We start from the raw sequence: 6,441 nt of genomic DNA, 5'->3' as shown, positions 1-6,441 counted from the left end.
AGTTTTGCCGCTGTCTCCGTGGGTGATGATTCATTTTTATTGAATTTTCACAAGAAGTTAGCTTATTTATTAGTTATATTTGTATGGTATATTATTGCATCATTTATGTATGAGATTCAATGTGATGGGAGTTGTTGGTGAATTAAGAATATACATAGCTAATGGAATTATTCAAAGATATCAAAATTAGATTATTTTATTTCCAGGAAGAAATAGCATCAAACGAGTGAAATTTATGTTAAAGAAACCAAAGGACTAGGGATTGCAAATAGTTTATTATCAAATTCAAATGAATTCGTTTATTCACAATTACACTGTATTCATAATTCCATATTTCAACAATTAAACTGTATTTATAACTTCAACAACAAGATTGCAAGAGCGAATACTTATTTGTTTGTCAAAAGATAAATTAATGATATAATAATATAATAAGATGATAATGAATAAAAGTAATTAAAAATACAAAAAAGATCAAATTTAAATAAAATATGCAATTTATTAGATGATACTATGTATAGAATATTCCGTAAAATCCTAATTAAAATAAAAAAAAATTTAGTCCAAATTTAGAATAATAAAAAATGAATAAAATAATATAAAATCTTAAGATATATTATAAATTAAAATCCAAATGGTGATAAACAAATTAAATATTGATTAATTCTAAATATTTTAAAAAATTGATTAAATCAAATCAAAACAAATAGCTAATTTGAATCAATGAGTGGAGAAAAATAAGTAAGAGAGAGAAAAATAAGAAAGAGATTGGTTTATTTTAAATCAAATCTTAATTGTAAAATCATAGCAAAAAGAGTAGCTTATTAAAGAAACCACAATAAAAATGAAATCTTTGTGTAAGTAATAAAAGTTATGGCAATATATAGAGCAATCATCCAATTGATTCTTGTGTCATTTTTTTAGGAAGTGATATTTTTTTTTCCCAAAATGTTAAAATAATATAAAAAATAGCACATACAACTAATTTATTAAAAATGTGAGAAATATACCGCTAATTTATTAAAAATGTATGTATACAATATGAAAAACAATATAGAGATTTGAATAAAATATATGGATAAAAGAATTTAATAATATATGGTTATTTTAAATATAAATTTGTTAGAAAAATCTGTATATTTTATTAAAGGTGAGATAAATTCGAAAAGTAGTTAACAAAATATAAAATAATAATAAAATATAGAGATTATGTTAACTAAATGAACAAAATTAGGAGGGTAGTTGTACTTCAACAATTACGTTGGATATCTCGATCCTATTTTCTATTTTGGAATTATCTGGTATTTGTAGTTTCATCAACAACTACGCAAGGACAAATCAAGGATTTAGAAATTTCTGGTCATATGCATGTCTCATGAGTTGTCATGATTCTTATTCCAATGCGGTTTTTCCATTTTTCATAATGAAACATCAAATTCCACCATACACTCTAATTCTATGTACAAGCTGTTTTTTGTTAGTTTAATCAATAACATTTTTTAATCCATTTAATTAACTTGAAGAGTTAAAAAACTAAAATGTTTGGTTTTAACTACTTGCGGCTAAATAAAAGTTAAAACGAAAACTTTATGATTTTTTTTATTCTTCAAACTTTAGGAATAGAAAATGTAATTGATTAAAACAGCATAACTTTTCAATAATTGAATTTAAGATTAAAATACTAGTTTATTTTGATTCTAAGTTAGCATACTATAGTTAAAAAATGATTATTTTAAAATTAATTAGTTAAAATAACAAAACTAAATGAATTTAATTATTGTATTTTCAAGAAATTATATATTTAGTCTGCTTACTGAATTTTGCTAAATAATTAGATTACAAACATTAAAATTGGATATTTTATAATATAAATAAAAAATGAACAAGTTTGACCAATATAGTATTTTAAGTATACTAGTTTATTACCACACGTGATGCATGTAATATATACTTTTCATTTTATTTGATTTTGTAGTAATATAAATGTAATTATATTCTTAACAAAATAAGTTATTTAAAAATAGTAATAAATGACATAATTAAAATTTTATTTTCGATATTATGCAAAGTATATTTATTTAAAAAAAAACAATATACTTAAATACGTAAAATATATAAAATATTATTATATCTGCCGTTGTTGTTATTATTATTCTAAGAGAAAACCAACGAGAAAAATATGTTTTCTTTTAATTAAATTAACATGTAAAAAATAAAAATCAAATAAAATTTAAGTATGCATTTGATATTTGAAAAAAAAAACATTAATAATACAATAAACTAACTAAAAAACATTAGTAGAGAAGAAGAGTTTTGAACACCACATTCGGCTTGAAGTTCTATTTTAAAAATTAGAAGATATGGATCTTATCTATTCGGTTATACTCATATTGACCCAAAAAAAAAAAAAAAAAAAAAACCCCAAAAGTTTTAGTAATAGGAAATTGCGAAGTTGCAAAATATTTTAAAATTTAAAATCTTTTCAAACACTATATTATATATGATTTATGCGACAATTTTTACAAATAAATACAAATTTATTTGAAAAATTCTTATAAATAAAAAATTTCCAAAAATATTTACGCTTTATAGCAAAAGGTTCCAAAAATTCAAATGAACTTTTGTTATAAAATTTAAATATTTTTAAATGTTTTTTATATTTAAAAAGACTCGATCTTTTTATATTCTACCTTTTTGCTCTCTACCTTTATAAATAAAAGTAAAACTTTTCTTATTCCATCTCTTCAAATTCTATTTATTCATTTGATAAGTATAAGTACATTTAAAGCTGCATTCATCACTTCTTTCAAAAAAAAGAAAAAAGAAAAAAGAAAAAAGAAAAAAGGTTGCATTCATCCCATCTACTTTTATATCAATTATTTTTTTTTTTTATCATTTATTTTAGTACTAAATTTGAATAGTCATGTGCTCAAAACGACGCGGAGCAGTCGGCATCCTTAAAAAGGATTATTTTTTTTTTTTTTTTTTAGAAAAAAGAGTGGCCACCAATCTTTTGTACGGTATGGTTGGATATTAAAATGAAATAAACAATTTTTAATTAAAAAAAGTAAAAAATGGTCTACGAAAACTAGAGTTGAGTTCTGGCATCGTCACATAATGAAAATGGAAACAAGGTGAGCCTAACTTCTTCAGGAGTAATATTGGGGAATACAAAAGTATTGCAGATTTCGATGAAACTCTTTAAATGAGCATGAGGATCTTCACCTCGTCATCCTCCAAATTGACCAGCTGTCTGAATCATCTGGAGCATAACAAATTTCATTTCAAATATGGAACCATCTAGTGCTGGTCGCATGATCTCCAATGAGAAATCATATAGGATTGACGAAGCATAGTCATTGATAGGTCTATTACGATCATTAGCTAGAAGAATGGAGTTGGCTAGAGCATCTACATTATCATTGATTACTACATGTGGCTCTTCTGAATTATCTCGTTGATCAGCCATTGTCTGAACTCTATTTCATTGTCTTTTTTTTCCCCCTATTCTTCTTCTGTGAAAGGTCCTCTCAATCTCTGGGTAGTGTACAAGCTCAGGTATAGATCCCTCGCTCATGAAACGTTTGTAGCTTTTTCACAGATAAGGGTACAATACCTAGAAATCGAGTCATACGAAAATAAAAAACAATAATCTCAATGCATTTAGTTACCGCAATCCCTGACAACAGTGCCAAAAACTTGGTATGTTTTGATATATGCGATAGTTAAATGCTCTATGATGTCTTCAAGAACGCATTGTTTTGCCTAATTAAATATAAGTGTAAATCTAACTAGGTGATAACTCTAAAAAAGAGTTATTATTCCTAGCTTAATTCAGGCTTGTCATCAGATTTTATGTGTTTATTTTTCCTATTTTGTAGGTACTAAGCAATCAAGAGGTAGAAGTAATCATTTGATGAAGAACAGGGTTAATATGAAGCAATTTGGAGTTGATTTGAGCATCTGGGCTTCAAAGAAGTTGAAATTACCAAAATGTCATCGAGTTTCATTGAGTATAATCAGCCATCGAGTACCATCGTGTAAAAGACTATCGAGTATTATCGAGTAAAATACTACCAAGTAAACGAGCGTCGAGCATCGAGTATAAAGTAATCCAGCATCGAGTGTCGAGTTTTTGACAGAATGCTCACCATTGCAACACTTTGAGTTGGCAGCAATGTCAACATTGCAACGTTTTACTGACGCTTGTGGCCTTTCATGTCGTTTCTAGCGTTGCAACGTTGTGAAGATTTCTATAAATATCTTTCTTCGGTTTTAGGTCGAGATATGCTGAATCTTGGAGGGCAAACCGATGGAGGCCGAAGTAAAACTTCATTCTTCTTCCTTTCCCTTTAGAATTTAGTATCTTTAGGTTAGTTTTTTTTTATTTTTTTATTTTGGGTTGTAATCGACGGATTGGTTGTATATCTCGGATTTTTCTATGAATTAAGAGGTAACTCCTATCTAATTTATTTTGAGCAAGAACCCTATGTTTATTTTCTTGAAGATTTTCTAATTAATTTAATTGAACTGTTATGAACTCTTTGGGTGGATTTGTTTTAATATTAATAGAGTTTCTTTGAATTGATCTGAAAAATTAATTTATTGAAGTTCTTGCATGCAAAATCGTCATAGCCTATGCAATATTGATTGATTAATTTGCGCATATTAGGATCGCATGTATAAAGTCTAGACTCTTTCTGACCAAATGCATGTATGCCCTAATATAATCTTTTCCAAATAAATCATGCTATAAGATATGGCTTTCCAGCTTGTAGTTTGTCTCAACAATTGAACCCTTTTGTAATGCAATTCAATTTTAACTTGTATGTCTCTAAGAAGGAAGAGTTGTAAATTGAAGGGCTAATTTGGTTTAATATCAAATTTGGCTAGTTGGGCTATTAGAATTTTTAATAGGTTGAGGGGTTGACAGATTCAGTGTAATTAATTGATGCCTAATGAAAGAAATTACATCTCTCTTGCTCTAGAAATTAGATAGACTCCTATTCTAGATTACATTTATCTTTTTATTTAAATTTCATGCATATATCTCTTCCACAACAAAACCCCTTCATTTACCGCTCTAGTTAGAAAATTAACTTGACGAAACCAATCGTGCTTCTCTGTAGATCGACTCAGACTTACCACTGTTACTACATTAAAGTAGTAATAGGAGTAGTTTGATATTATAAATTTTCTTTTGTTTTGGTTTAGAGTCGAATTAGTGACATTGATTCTCCATCAGAAACCTAGGCGTCTGATGATAGGGGAAACGGTTCGGTTCGATTCGATTTTGTGGTCAAACCGAACCGAACCAATTTTTTTAAAATGTGAAACCGAATCGAACTGAACCGCATATATGCGGTTCGATTCGGTTTCAAATTCGATTTTGGCATTTTTAAAAAATCCATATTATATTCTTTTTTAATTAAAAAGTGGTTCGGTTCGGTTCGGTTTCAAATTCGGTTTTCAAAAGTGAAAACGAACTGAACCGAGTTAATTCGGTTTCAAATTTCTTCAAACCAGATCGAACCGAATTTTTTGGTTTCACTGAGTTTTTGGTTCGGTTCGGTTAGATTTTTAGAAATGGTTCGATTTTTGCAGTTTGAATGATCACCCCTATCTGGTGAGTCCAGGGTCGAACACAGGGATTGCTTGCTATTGATGCGATGATACTGTTGTTTCGATCCAACTCGTAGTCCTAGACTCACTAAGTGACCCTCAAACATTTTAGCCATGAGGACCTTTGTAAACTTATTAGCATATAACAGATTTCTAACTTCAATTTAACGCTAATTTGTTGTTAAATAAAGATGATGAGTTTATGTTACTAAGAGTTGAAATGAAAGATGATGAATACGTTTGAAATCACAATCATAACAGAAGCAACTTATGCAATGCGATGAAGTTTTCCAAGAGATTAATTAAGGTTGAGACACATATTCACTAACATTTCCTATGTAAATGCACAAACCATGCGTTCAAGCAAATTACTCACAGATCATAACTACACTTCTCAGTGTATTTAGCCACATTATCTTTTTCTAAGATGCATGCGATGAGCTTTTAATGTAAGAAATATTTCTTTATTTCTAAAGGTAATCTCTTCTTGTTTATGTAGTCTAAATCCTTTACCTTTTCAAGCATAGATTTAGTCAATTTAAAGCAATCTCTCAACTAATTCAAATAGCTTACAAAGCATACATAAAAAATATTGAACACATGACAAGGCTTAGCTTACAAAGCATGCATAAAACATATTGAACATATGACAAGGCTTTACTTAGTTCATGTTAGTTGCAATGATTCTCAACCCATGTAGAAATTAGTTACTCATGGATAAAGATGAAGAGATAGATGAATAATAAACTGGAATGCATCTATATTGATAAAATGAGTTTTTCGACGTTTTACACTATATGAACAACTATAGTAAAAAGA

This window comes from Benincasa hispida, chromosome 2, assembly GCF_027475165.1.
Source record: "Benincasa hispida cultivar pf3 chromosome 2, pf3_genome.v1.1, whole genome shotgun sequence".
Classification (NCBI taxonomy): domain Eukaryota; kingdom Viridiplantae; phylum Streptophyta; class Magnoliopsida; order Cucurbitales; family Cucurbitaceae; genus Benincasa; species Benincasa hispida.
The sequence above is the reverse complement of the archived record's forward strand: the minus strand, read 5'-3'. Positions refer to the sequence as shown.